We start from the raw sequence: 15,101 nt of genomic DNA on the forward strand, positions 1-15,101 counted from the left end.
GCTTTCTTTCCTCTTGGTCTTCCAATTAACAAGTTGGCAACCGCTCAAACTCTTATCTGACTCGCTATGACACAAAATCCAACATTGTATAGCAGGGATATATTGACTTTTATATTTTTACTTTTGATTAAAATTTGAAAATTTATCATGCAATATTGTTGTTTGCGGATAGAAAAGAGTTTGAAGTATTCCTGGATGGGAAAAAAAGTGTTAATTGAATGCTTATTGATTAGTTTATTTAAAACCATTCATGATAAGAAATCATCAGAATAAGCATGCTTTACTTTATCTTGAAATAAAATTAATTTCATTTTAAACGATTTTAATGACCCTTAATATTGAATATGCAATGCTGAGATAAGTAAAGTGGTATTTATTCACCATTTCTGAGGCAAGTTTAAGCAAAATTGAAAATGTTAATTGCACCTGATTTGACCACTGCTAAGACGATTAATTTTTCTTATCATATGGACATAATTTTAATATTTACTTTTGGAATATGAATAGAAAAATGAGGAGAAAGGATGAGCAAGAAAGGCAGGATGAAGAGACAAAGGAGGTTAGTAGGGAGCAGAAAGAGGAGAAAGAACTGTAAGAAGGAATTGTTACGGTTTAAAATACATAAATTAGCTATTAATTCGTCACTAACACTAAGCCTATACAACATGGCAGTAAGTTGTACATTAAGATTAGAAAGTTAATTTTGATGTATAGAGGGTTGTTCTCGATTGACACCTGAAATGGCTATTTTCACACTTAAGATTTTCTAGTTTGTGGGGCTTTAAAAATATTTTTCCATTTTTTTTGTTGTGGAAAAATCCATATAAAAAATTTGCCATCTTACCCATTTTTAAGTATACAGCTTGGTGGTATTAAATACATCCATAATGTTGTGCACCCACCACCACCATATATCTCCATAACTCTTCATTGTGTAAAGTGGAAACTCTGTACCCTTGAATCAATAACTCCTCATTCTCTCCTCCCCTTGAGCCTGGTACCCACCATTCCACTTTCTTTCTGTATGATTTTGACTATTCTAAATATCTTATGTAAGTAGAATTAACAGTATTTGTCTTTCTGTGGCTGGCTTATTTCACTTAGCTATGACTTGTTTTTAGTTCAGCAAATGTTTAGGTTATCTACAGAAGTTCTGTCTTAGTGATCCAGTTTACACTTGTATATGCAATGGAAGTGAAAAACTATTCAATTGTTAAACTAATTTATTTCCAAACTATTTTCACAATTTAATTTGACTATGTTATTTTTAAATGTTCCAGAGTTTTCATCTCTAATTCACTTGTCATAAGCAAATGTAATATTATATCTATGTCACTAGAGAGAGAACTTGATATGAATATTTTTGCAGGACCTATATAAAATGTTCTAGGTCCTGCAAAAATATATATGGTGCATACTTAGAAAAATATAAATGCATATGTTTAGTTACACTGATATATGGACATTTTTATTATTATTTATTCAAAATTGAGATCATTCTGACTTTTCAACTTTTTTGTGATAAGTGTCAAAATAATTCAAATAACAAGTCAATGAGATTATTTTACATTATAGACACTGTGTGAGTCCTATGAAGGTTTTCATCCTGCCAAATAATAAAGATAGACTGCCTAATGTGCATACTCAATCTAGAAATAAAACTGAACACTTTGCAAAATAACATGGAAGATAATTTGTGTTCTTAAAAAATTACCAAGATTCATTTTCTTCCCTACTGTGCCACTATTTCATGACTTCCCACAGCTTTGAGATTTTTCTGGAGAAAGCTCCTACTCAAGTATATTTGAATCATAGGTAAAGCTTTTATTGTTTTCTCATTTTGAGCTTTTAAGACACTATATTTGAACTCTGCTTTTTGCCAAAAGTAACAAAACATGTGGCTTGTTAGGTTATCTAGACCAAGTAAAACTTCAAATGCAACAAATGGAACAACAATAAAAATAATAATCTACCAACATTTTAAGTTTCTATTAGTTGTTCTTCCTATTACAACTTCGGACATGTGCATTGGTTAGCCATGGCTTTCAGCAAAGGCAGTTATAAACATCCATTCCACCATGACACTACAAAATCTGGAGAAGGGGATAATAAAGCTTTCAGGTCACTTATGCTGTGCAGTGATTCATACTTTACATTATAATTTCACTGGAGACTGGAATATTTGTGACTAGATCTAACCTGACGCAAAAGCTAACCATGATACTGACTTTATATACAATATACTATTACTCGGTCATAAAAAAGAATACAATTATGTCTTTCACAGCAACAGGGATGGAACAGGAAGCCATTATCTTTAGTGAAATGACTGAGAAAGAAAAAGTTTTAAAAATGTGTATTCCTCACTAGAAGTGAGAACGAAACAGTGGATACATACAGACATACAGAGTGGAATAATAGACACTGGAGACTCCAAAATGCTGGAGAGTAGGAGGGAGGCAAGGGATAACATCCTACCTACTGGGTACACTAAAAGCCCAAATTTCACCGCTATGCAATATATTCATGTATCACAACTGAACTTGTATCCCTAAATCCATAAAAATAAATAATTTTTGAAAAATAGAAAATTAAATTAAATTGTATAAATTTAAACTCATACGTCAATTTCTAAGAACAAGTGAACCAACATTTCTGAAAATAAATAAAAATTGTTATTGCTTTTACATTTAGAATATTTTAAAGAGGTATCAAAATACACAAAATGTGAATTATTATTGTATCTGTTGGGTGTATACCAATGTAACCTTCAAAGTAGCAAACCCCAGTTTATCAGAAGTTTATGGCTTCTCCTAAACTAGGGTTTGCTCAGATCAGAAATTCAGATTTCCCTACCGTGTAACAGCATAATATATAAAACCTATGCAATGGAAAAGGAAATAAAATATAAAACAATATATATTTTAATAGATTATCTCTTTTACAATATGGATTATACATACCATCTAAGAGAAGTGCGGTTTCTCCCTACTAAGGGCTACTAACAAGTATATAGCATCTAGTCTTCTGCTTTCCCCAAAGCAAGTATCAATGAATACTTATATCTGAAGATTTGTATTCATATTATTTCTGCAAATCAAATAATTAAGTTCTACTCATTCACATTTTTATTTCTCCAAAGAAATCTGAAACTAATTTGGAAAATACATTGTGTTTTTTTCTGCTTTATTCAATAACAACTCAGAGTAAAATATTTATTTTTAATATATGAAAATTATTGCATGCTTACTTATGGATACTATGGGCTTTCCAAGTAGGTACCATGTCTTGCTCATCAAATTATTACCACAGTGCCTATTCCAATGCCTGACACAAAGTAAAGACTCAATAAATATTCCAAGAAAAAAAGTAAATTTCAGCTATTAGTTTCCAGGATGGTAACTAGTTTTTCTATACACTAATTCTGATTCTGCAGTCTGGTATGGAGATTATATAAATGCAAATATATGAATTATAGTATAGGCATAAATAAATAATGCCACCTTTTCCCTAGGGGAAAGTTCATAATGATTTTGGTTAAACAAGGATTATGAGCCTTTTAAATTACTTGCAATTAAGAATCAGAACACACCCTTGTCTTATGGCTCTTTTAGAAAAATATTCTTTAAGAATTTCAGTACAGTCCAGGCTGTAATTATAATTTACAATTACAACCGACAATTACAAGATAGTAATAAGAGTAAAGCTATTCCCTCTTTCAATTCAACTAAATTATAAGTGGATTCTACTCCAAAATTCATATTGAAAAATAATGTAAATTCAAAATAACTTTCTCCACTAATTTATTCTATAGGCACTCTGTTATGATTCTAAATAAATGATAACAAAGTATACAATGATCCCATCTTAAGAGAGATATAAATCTATTTTTTCCTAATAAATATTATACTTGGCCAATAGTATTTCTGACCATGGCAGAGTGTGCTTTCCATAGATAGCCACAACGAGCCTTCCAACTCACGTAATCATCTCCTTGAACCTGGAAACATGGTGAAAGTGACTCCACAACTCTTCTTGAATTATATTAATGCCACACACATCTGTTTTGTTTCTAAGGATGCTCCCACTTGGAATACAGTCACTACGTTGCAAGCAAACTAAAATTAGCCCTCATGGATAGTGGATGTTTCAGCTGACATCCCAGCAGAGGTTCCAGCTGACATTTAGCATCAACCCTTATTTATATGAGAAAAGTCATCCCTTTCCCCAGCCATAAAATCACCTCTAACCTTCATGTCTTTCCAGCTGAAACCCATACTCTGTGGAAAACAACTAAACTCATCTCTGTACTGAACAAGAAGGCCTTAAAATTCCCCTCAACTTGACTAATCTCAGACAGGTTTCTTTCTGACTGCAGATCCATGGCCTTTCTTTTTTAGAGCATTTACTTAAGAAAACTTGCAATTAGAAACTTTTTCTCTGCCTCTATGAGATATAAAATTTCTTCCCACTTCTCACCAGTTTTACAAGGAATGTCTTCATCAAAGTTTTAGGAACCATCCCTTTGAAATGCATATTCATTTAAGGAGATATTGTCCCTAATTTTGAATCTCTGTGGGAGGTTAGGAGTCTAACTTCAAGCAAAGATAGATGACCTAGTCACTTTGACCAATCTCTTTGCTAATGTCATCTGCTAATATCTTTGCTAATATTTTTCCATTAGCTTACTCCAACATTTAAAAATTCTCCTACCTTTTCTTTCAGTGAAGTTGAATATAATTGCTCTCCTTTATTGAAATAGTCTTGATCCATATTGCAGGAGTCTCGAATGAAGTCTTCCTTTATCTTTTTTACTTTTTCTAGAAATGGGGTCTTCTTACGTTGCCCAGGCTGGCTTCAAACTCTGACCTCAAGTGATCCTCCTGCTTCAGCCTCTGGAGTAGCTGGGACTACAGTTTCCTTGCCATTTTTAACAAGTGTCCATAGCATTTTGTTTCTTTTATAGTTCCTGGTTGAACTTTTAACCTACAGAATTCATGAGCATTTTAAATGTTTTTCTGTCATTAAGTTTAGGGTTATTTTATTATGCAAAAATAGTAGTTAGAAAACAGTCTATCCTGCAAAAAAAAAATCACTGCAATATATGGTTGAAATTGTATATAAACTAAAAATATGAGAGAACAGTACTATTTTAATGCAAGTAATTAGAAGAAAAAATGGAAAAATTAAGAATTTTAATTGATCCTTTTCTCAAATATACCACAATTATATTTTTTGTTAACCTTTGCCACAGAAACCTAGCACAATTCATGCTGGAATGGAGGAAATCGTTCACCTTCTCTTAACCAACAATTGGACTGATGACTGCTGTCACACAATGCTCATGATCAAGGTTAGATTTGCCATTCATCCCTTGTCACTACTATTAACCTCAAGTGTTAATCACTGCTATCAATTCTATTTTACCCTAATCATAATCTTCCTTTGTCAACTGGAAGTTTAAACCTTCTCTACTCTCCTCGTATTTTTTTTGTTCAACCACTCTTTCACTTATCAGTGTAAACAGAAGCCATGAAACCAATTATAGTGTAGACTCATTTTTTTTTTTTTTTATTACTTTTGTTTGTTTGTTTGTTTTAGTAAATGAGATACCACACCTTCTGTCTTATGCCGGTTCCATCGACTACACTTTAAATTTCAACACCTGCCACATTCTCAGTAGGAACCTCACCATAGAGGCAGGCAAAAATAGATGTCAAAATTTCCATAGACATTTTGCTTGTAAATATAACAATTTTTTTCACTTTTATATTGCTTGACTTCTCAGCAGCATTTGAGAATGTACATCTGCAAACTCAAAGCTCAGGCAACAAAAGCAAAAATAAACAAGTGGGACTACATAAAACTAAAAAGCTCCTGCACACACACACACACACACACACACACACACACACACACAACAAAAAGAAAACAAATTCAACAGAGTGAAGACTGGAGAGAATCTAAAGATTGGGAAAAAAAGAATTGCAAGCCATATATTTGATCAGGTGTTAGCATCCAAATTATATAAGGAATTCACACAACTCCATAGAAAAAAGAACACAAATAACCTAATTAAGAAATGAGGAAAGAACTTGAATAGACCTTTTTCCAAAGAAGACATACAAATGGTCAACAGATATGTAAGACGGTGCTCAACATCACTGATTAGCAGTGGAATGCAGATCAAAACCACAGCGTGATATCACCTTACACCTGTTAAAATGACAATTATGAAAAAGACGAGATAATCATTGTTGGTGAAGCTGTGGAGTAAAAGGAACCCTTGTACATTCTTGATGGTAATATAAATTGGTACAGAAATTCTGGAAAACATTGTGGAGGTTCCTCCAACAATTAAAAATAGAACCACTGTATGATTTAACAATCCTTCTGCTAGATATAAAAGAAATACAAATAGCACCTAGTAAAACAAGCTTTACTCCCATGTTCATTGCAGCATTACTAATAACGTTCAAGACATGAAAACAACCTATGTATCCATTGACAGATAAATTGATTAAAAAGGACATATTAATATAAATGAGATTATATATATATGAAGGAGATACTGCCATTTCTGAAAACATAAATGTTGCCACAACATTCATGTTGGTTACCCAGAGGACATTAGGCTAAGAGAAATAAGCCAGACACAGAAAGAAAAATATCGCATGATTTCACTTATACACAGCAAACAGAGAATAGAACAGTGATTACTGGGGAAATCAGGGAAAATAAATAGAAGGAAGTGAAGTGGGTCAAAGGTTATGAACTTGCAGCCACGTAGAATGAATAGGTCTAGAGCTCTAATGTAGGTTATGAGGGTTATAGTTAACAACATTGTATTGAATACTGAAAATTCACTAAGAGAGTAGATTTTTAGGCATTCTTGTTTTGGGGGAAAAGGTAATTATAAAAGGTGATGGATAGAATAATTTGCTTGACTGTAGTTATCATTTCACTATATATATTAGTTTGTTTTCCAGCTGATAATAAAGATATTCCTGAGACTGGGTAATTTATCTGGGAAAGAGATCAAATGGACACAGTTCCGCATGGCTTGGGAGTCCTCACAGTCATGGCAGAAAAGATGAAGGAAGAGAATAGGGACATCTTATACAGCAGCAGGCAAGAGAATGTGTGCAGGGGAACTCTCCTTTATAAAACCATCAGATCTTGTGAGACTTATTCACTATCACCAGAATGGCCTGGGAAACACCTGCCTAATCATTCAGTTAGCTCCCACTGGGCTGCTAATAAAAACATACTCAAGACTAGGTAATTTATAAAGGAACGAGGTTTAATGGACTTACAGTTCCATATGGCTGGGGAAGCCTCATAATCATGGCAGAAGATGAAGAAAGAGCAAAAGGACATCTTACATGGTGGCAGGCAACAAAGAGAGTGTGCAGGGGAACTCCCCTTTATAAAACCATCAGATCTCAAGAGACTTATTCAATTTGATGACAATAGCACAGGAAAAACCTGCCCCATGATTCAGTTACTTCCCACCACAATTACTCTCCCACAACAAGTAGGGATTATTACAATTCAAGGTGAGATTTGAATGGGGGCACAGAGCTAAACCACATAATTCCACCCTTTGTCCTTCCCAAATCTATGTCCTCACATTTCATGCCTTTCCAATAGTCCCCCAAAACCTTAACTGAGTCCAGCATTAACCCAAAAGTCCACAGTGCAAAGTCCCATGTGAAACAAAGCAAGTCCTTCTGGCTATGAGCTTGTAAATCAAAAGCAATGGGAGGTATTGGGTAAATACACCCATTTTAAATGGGAGAAATTGGCCAAAATGAAGGGGCTACAAGTCCCATGCAAGTCCGAAATCCAGCAAGGCACTCAAATCTTAAAGCTCCAAAATGATCTCCTTTGACTGCATGACTCACATCCAGGTCATACTGATGCAAGAGGCGGGTTCACATGATCTTGGGCAGCTAATGCTTTCGTGACTTTGCAGGGTGCAACCCCCTTCCTGGCTGTTTTCATGGGCTGGTATTGAGTGTCTGCAGCTTTTCCAGGTACACAGTGCAAGCTGTCATTGGATCTACCATTCTGGGGTCTGGAGGATGGTGACCCTCTTCTCACAGCTTCATTAGGCAGTGACCAGTGGGACTCTGTGTAGAGGGTACCACTCCACATTTTCCTTTGTCACTGCCCTAGCAGAGGTTCTCCACGAGGGCCCCATCCCTGCAGCTAACTTCTGACTAAACTTCCAGGCATTTCCATACATCCTTTGAAATCTAGGTGGAGGCTCCCAAACCTCAATACTTGACTTCTGTGTACCTGCAGGCTCAATACACATGAAAGCTGCCAAGGCTTGGTGCTTGCACCCTTTGAAGCCATGAGCCTGAGCTTACCTTGGCCCCTTTTAGCCATGGCTGGAGCAACTAAGATGCAGGACACCAAGTCCCTAGGCAGTATGAGGCAAGGGGGCCCTGGACCTGGCCAAGAAAACAAATTTTTCATCCTTGGTCTCATGGCCTGTGATGGGAGGGGCTGCTCTGAAGGTCTCTGACATCTCTGGAGACATTTTCCCCATTGTCTTGGTAATTAACATTTGGCTCCTCGGTACTTATGCAAATTTCTGCAGCAGGCTTCAATTTCTCCCCAGAAAATGGATTTTTCTTTTCTATAGTATTGTCAGGCTGCAAATATTCCAAACTTTCATGTTCTGCTTCCTTTTGAATGTTTTGCTGCCTAGAAATTTCTTCCCCCAAATACCCTAAATCATCTCTGTCAAGTTCAAAGTTCCACAGATCTCTAGGGCAAGGGAAAAATGTAGCCAGTCTCTTTACACAGCAAGAGTGACCTTTACTCCAGTTCCCAGCAAGTTCCTCATCTCCATTGCAGACTACCTCAACCTGGACTTTATTGTCCATATCACTATCTGCATTTTGATCAAAGCCATTAGACAAGTCTCTAGGAAGTTCCAAATTTTCCCACATCTTCCTGTATTCTGAGCCCTCAAGATCTCTAGGAAGTTTGAAACTGTCCTGCATTTTTCTGTCTTCCTCTGGGCCCTCCAAACTATTCCAACCTCTGCCTGTTACCCAGTTCCAAAGTCACTTTCACATTTTAGGGTATTTTTGCAGCAGCACTCCACTCCTGGTACCAAAATCTATGTTAGTCAGTATTCACTAGAGTTACAGAACTGATAGGATAGATGTATATATAAAAGGGAGTTTACTACAGAGTGTTGACTCACATAATCACAAGATGATGTCCCACAACAGGTGGTCTGCAAGCAGAGAAAAAATGAAGCCAGTCTGAGTCCCCACACCTCAAAGGTAGGGAAGCCAACAGTGCAGTTTTCAGTCTGTGATCAATGGCCCGAGAGCCTCTGGAAAACCACTGGTGTAGGGCCAAGAGTCCAAAAGCTGAAGAACTTAGAGTCTGATGTTCAAGGGCAGGAAGCATCCAACATGAAGAAAGATGGAGGCCAGAAGACTTAGCCAATCTAGTCCTTCCACATTCCTCTGCTTGCTTTTATCCTAACCACACTGGCAGCTTATTAGATGGTCCCCACCCAGATTGAGGGTGGATCTGTTGCTCCTAGTCCACTGATTCAAACGTTAATCTCCTTTGCCAGCACCCTCACAGACACACCTAGGAATAATACTTTGCATCCTTCAATCCAATCAAGTCGACACTCAATATTAACCATCACACCATATAGGTGTGTATACCAAATAATTGTACACCTAAAATGTATGCAAAAATATTTTAAAAATGGAAAATAAAGACACATATGAAAAAAGAAAGCACATATTTGAAAAAAACTGCCATGAATTTCTCGTACCACTCCAATTTCTTAGGCTTTATATTTTTGATTAGTTTCATTCACTCTAGCATTCTTATTTCTCCACTATGTTTACTCTGTACATCCCCATAGCTTCAGTTACCAATTATATACTTCCATCTCACAAAACTGTATCTTCATTGAAGATCTGGTTTCAAAATTTCAAAAATACATAATCAATTGTCTCCTGAATATGTACATTTTAATGTCTTATAGGCAAATGAAAGCAGAAGAGAAGTTTTTAGCAGAAGTAACAGGATTAGAAAATAGAGAAAAAGAAGGAAGAGCATTTAAAAGGATATACATGGTATGTGACATAGAAGGCTCCCAAATCAGAATGAACTGCAGTGTCAGAACAATAATGTTAATATAATAAGTACAACGCATATTATGTCCGGTGAGGGAACAAATTGAAATGGCGGAAAATAAGTATGGAGGTCAAGTTCCTGAGATTATTATGCAAGGAGGTTGATCCAGGATATCTGTAGTACTATTAAAAACTGAACAAGGCTAAGAGATATGATAGAGACCTATTTACTCAGGAGTAGAAAAAGTAATAAGAAATTGTTTTATGCAATATTATTTATTGTATAGCGTTTGTTAACTGCTGGACTCTATAATGAAAACTTTGAGTATATTAAATCATTTATCCCTGCAAAATTGTTATTAAGTGGAGATTCTTATTATCCCAATCTTTCAAATGAAGGATGTGTGAAGAGTTGTATATCTTGCCCAAGTTCAGAAAGATAAATAAGAAGTAAAGCTAAGACATACTCCCAGCTATACTGACTTGAGTTTATGCTTTACAGCATTTGTCGCAGTTTTAAAGCTAAAAAAAACAAACCAAACCAACAAGAAAAACCTCTTTCTTTGAACAAACTTTAGTCAGGTTTCTCTGAGCCCTTCTCTTGACTTGGCCTTAACCTTAGCCCCCATCCTTGCTAAGGATGCATGGTCTAGTTGTAGCAAAAATTCTGCTAAGTCAGTTTAACAAAAATTTCCCACCCTTGATATCTAATCACTCTTTATATATAAGCAAATTCATCATCCCTTAACTTTGATAGCTTCTCCCCCAGCCTATCTTCAGCAAGAATTCTATTAAGTATTCTTAGAAAGAATTCCTCCACCCTGATGTTTCCTCTGAGTAATTTTTCTATTGATTCCTCTAATTTTGCTGGTTGACTGTATATTTCCACTGTCCTTGCTATACTCAGAGTTGAGGGTTATTTCACTATCCAATTGTGGTAGATTTTATGCCTATCACAATAGTGCTAAATAGTATTCCTCCTCAACAAACTATGCCCCGAAGGAGCATACCTCAAAATAATAAGAGCCATCCATGACAAACACACAGCAAACATCATACCAAATGGAAAAGAAAGTTGGAAGGATTTCCCTTAAGAACTGGAAGAAGATGGGGATGCCAACTCTCAAGACTCCTATTCAGCATAAAACTGTAAGTCTTAGCCAGAGTAATCAGACAAGAGAAAGAAATAAAAGGCATTACATAGGAAAAGAGGAAAACAAATTATCTCACTTCACTAAGGATATGATTCTATACCTTAGAAAACTCTAGAGATTCTGACAGAAGTCTTTTACAACTAATAAACTATTTAGTAAAGTTTACAAAAAGTTTGTTGCAATTGCTTTTGAAGATTTAGCCATAAATTATTTTCCAAGGTTGATGATGAGATGGGTATTTCCTAGGTTTTCTTCTAGGATTTTTATACTTTGAAGTCTTACACTAAATATTTAATCCATCTTGAGTTACTTTTTATGGTGAAAGGCAGGTGTACAGAATTTTGTACAGAATACAAAATCAAGGTACAAAAACCAGTAGCATTTCTATACACCAGTGGCTTTCAAGCTGACAGGCAAACCATGAATGCAGTCACATTTACAATAGCTACAAAAAAAAAAACAAAAACAAAAACCTAAAACTATATCTAACCAAGAAGGTCAAAACTCTACAAGAATTTGTAGAGATGGAAAAACATTCCATGCTTGTGGATAATTAAAATGACCATTTCTTCCAAAGCAATCTAGAGATTGAATGTTGTTCCTATGAAACTACTAATGTCATTTATCACAGAAATATAAAAAAAGGTATTCTAAAATTCATATGTAACCAAAAAATAGCCCAAATAGCCAAAGCAGTCTTAAGCAAAAAGAACAAGCCAGAGGCATCACATTCCTCTATTTCAAACTATACTATAAGGCTACAGTAACCAAAACAGTATGGTACTGGTACAAAAACAGGCACATAGACCAATGGAGCCAAATAGAAACCCCATAGATAAGACTGTACACCTATAACTATCTCCAAAGTCAACACAAATAAGAAACGGAGAAATGTCTCCTGTTCAATAAGTGGTGTTGGGACAAATGATTAGCCATATGCAGAAGAATGAAACTAGACACCTGCCTTTCACCATAAACAAAAAGTAACTCAAGATGGATTAAATATTTAGTGTAAGACTTCAAAGTATAAAAATCCTAGAAGAAAACCTAGGAAATACCCATCTCATCATCAACCTTGGAAAATAATTTATGGCTAAATCTTCAAAAGCAATTGCAACAAAAACAAAAATTGACAAGTGGGACCTAAATGAACTAAAAAGCTTTTGCACAATTACAAAAACTATCAATGGAGTATATCAACAACCTACAGAATGGGAGAATATATTCATAAACTATGCCTCTGACAAAGGTCTCATATACAGAATCTATAAGGAATTTAAATCAAGAAGTGTAAAATAAACAACCCCATTTTAAAAATGGGCAAAAAACATGAACAGACACTTCTCAAAAGAAGATGTACAGGTAGCCAACCCAGATATAAAAAAGTTCTCATCATCTTCAGCAGTCATCAAAGAAATGCAAATCAAAACCACAACAGGACACCATCTCTTACCAGTCAGAAGGGATATTAATAAATGATCAAAAAATAATATGCCAGCAAAGCTGTGAAGAAAGGGGATACTTATACAATGCTGGTGGAAATGTAAATTAGTTCAGTCACTGTGCAAAGTAATTTGGAGATTTCTAAAATAGCTTAACACAGAACTACAATTTGATCAAACAATCCCATTACTGGTTATATGTCCAAAAGAAAACCACTCATTCTACCAAAAACACACATGCACTTACACATTAATCACAGTATTATTCACAATAGCAAAGACATGGAATCCACCTAGGTGCTCATCAATGGCTAACTGGATACAGAAAATGTGGTACATATACACCATGGCATACTACGCAGCCATAGGAAATAATGATATTATGTCCTTTACAGTCACATGAATGCAGCTGGAGGCTGTTAGCCTAAGTGACTTAACACAGGAACAGAAAAGCAGATACAGCATGTTCTGACTTATAAGTGGAAGCTAAACACCGAGTACACATAGACATAAACATTGGAACAACAGACACTGGGAACTGATGGGGGGTGGGGAAAGAAGTGAGAGACTGCCTATTGGGTGCTGTGCTCATTGCCTGGATGATGGGATCATCCATACACAAAACCTAACCATCATGCAGTGCTCCCATTTGACACACTTGAACATGTACCCCCTGAATCTAAAATATAAGCTAAATTTATTTTTTAGAAGAAATAAATAGGTGAACATACTGGTAACTTTAAAGCAGTTCATATACATTGGCAAATTTTGTTGTGTTTCACCAGAGAGAATGTAAATGTTTAACATTAAAGATATGTTTGTGGGAATCACGTATTATCCACAAGATGGACTATTATAAAGCATCTTTAAGTTCTTAATATATGAAAAATGTCTATGATATTATGTTATTTTTAAAAAGGACATAAATCGATCAGAATGTCAGTGGTGACAATGTAATGGTAATTGAATAATGGGTGATATCTACTTTTATATGTTTTATTTGTACTTTTTTTGCAGTGAGCATATTTAACTTTCAAAATATGAAATACAATGATGAACATTTTTAAAGTTAAACAATAATAATGAAGTCTTTCTTACTCTTTTAAGAAGTATCAGAATAAATTTCCTTTAACAGTTATGAAGTCGTGATTTGAATAGGGTCAGATTAATCATTGGACCTCTGGACCTCTTGCCCTGGATCCCAAATGTTCATTTCTGAAATCTTTGCCTTTGCTCCTGATTGATTGATAAAGGATTTATTGGTGATCTGACTCCTGAGCCAATGCTCCAAATGAGAATCCATTGAAGTATAGTAAGGATATACTTTGATTCTTATGGTTGCTGAATCCCCACTGACTATATGCTCTACCAATTCTGCTGGCTTCTTCTATTGTTGGAATGATTACATTAAGGATAATATATCCTACTCTGTTCAGTCTCCTTTAACAAACTACCACACATTGATTATATTGTAAACAAAGGAAATGTATTTCTCAGAGTTCTGAAATTGGAAAGTCCAAAATCAAGTTATAGGAAGATTCAACGTCTGGTGAGGGATCTTTCCTCACAGATAGTACTTTTGAGCTGTATTTTCACATGAAAAAAGAAGCAAAAAAGCTACCTCAGTCCTCTTTTATAAGCATCTATCCCATTCAGGAGGACATCACACTCATGATCTATTGACCTCCCCCGCCATCTGTCTCTTAATATCATAGCCTTGGTAATCAGAATATCAGCATACAAATTTGGGTGGAACAAATACTTTCAGGCTATAGCAATTTTGAACTTCAGTGGCTCCCCAAAACAGTCTCTTCTAAAACTTCTCTCTTCTCATAGCTCTCACACGTCCTTCTTCATTTACCACCTTCAATTTTTCCTTCAGTTTCGTTGAATCCTTTGATAAGTTGATCTTCAAACTCCTATGTCTTCAATCCCTCTGTTCACCCCTGTCAGACTTTCCCTTTCACTCCCGCCTTTCAACTCCATATAGTTACTGAAAGTTTAGGACCCCTAATTTCCCACTGGGAACTCTCAAAGGACTCAGGGGCTCTAAAATCAACTACATATCAGGGTAAAAGAAAACCTTAAAAAGGATCCTCCACAAATCTTGGCAAAATGTATTAGTCCTCATATCGAACAGATAACATAAACTTGTTCCATGTCAGACACACTGTTCATATAAAAGTATAAAATGTAGTAAAGATAAGAGACAACTGTTTTATATAAACCAGTAAGTTTGTATTATTTTGTTTACCTGACTCATGGCTAAGATTTTAGAACGGAAGCTATAAGGTCCTTGTTTTCATCTATTTGTATATTTATGTATATACAGGTGAATTTTCCTATTTCTGTATAGTATTACCAAATTAACTTGTAAA

The 15,101-nt window shown here is 35.3% G+C and overlaps 1 long non-coding RNA gene across 1 annotated transcript; it reads right to left on the bottom strand.

Moving 5' to 3' along the window:
• Positions 1-2,979: 2,979 nt before the first annotated feature.
• On the bottom strand, positions 2,980-14,245 carry LOC111546271. The gene is made up of 3 exons (XR_002732714.2): positions 14,048-14,245; positions 4,714-4,986; positions 2,980-3,090 (listed from the first exon to the last, which is right to left on the bottom strand). It is a non-coding gene; the product is annotated as an uncharacterized LOC111546271 (long non-coding RNA).
• Between the last annotated feature and the right edge of the window lie 856 nt (positions 14,246-15,101).

This window comes from Piliocolobus tephrosceles, chromosome 3, assembly GCF_002776525.5.
Source record: "Piliocolobus tephrosceles isolate RC106 chromosome 3, ASM277652v3, whole genome shotgun sequence".
Classification (NCBI taxonomy): Eukaryota; Metazoa; Chordata; class Mammalia; order Primates; family Cercopithecidae; genus Piliocolobus; species Piliocolobus tephrosceles.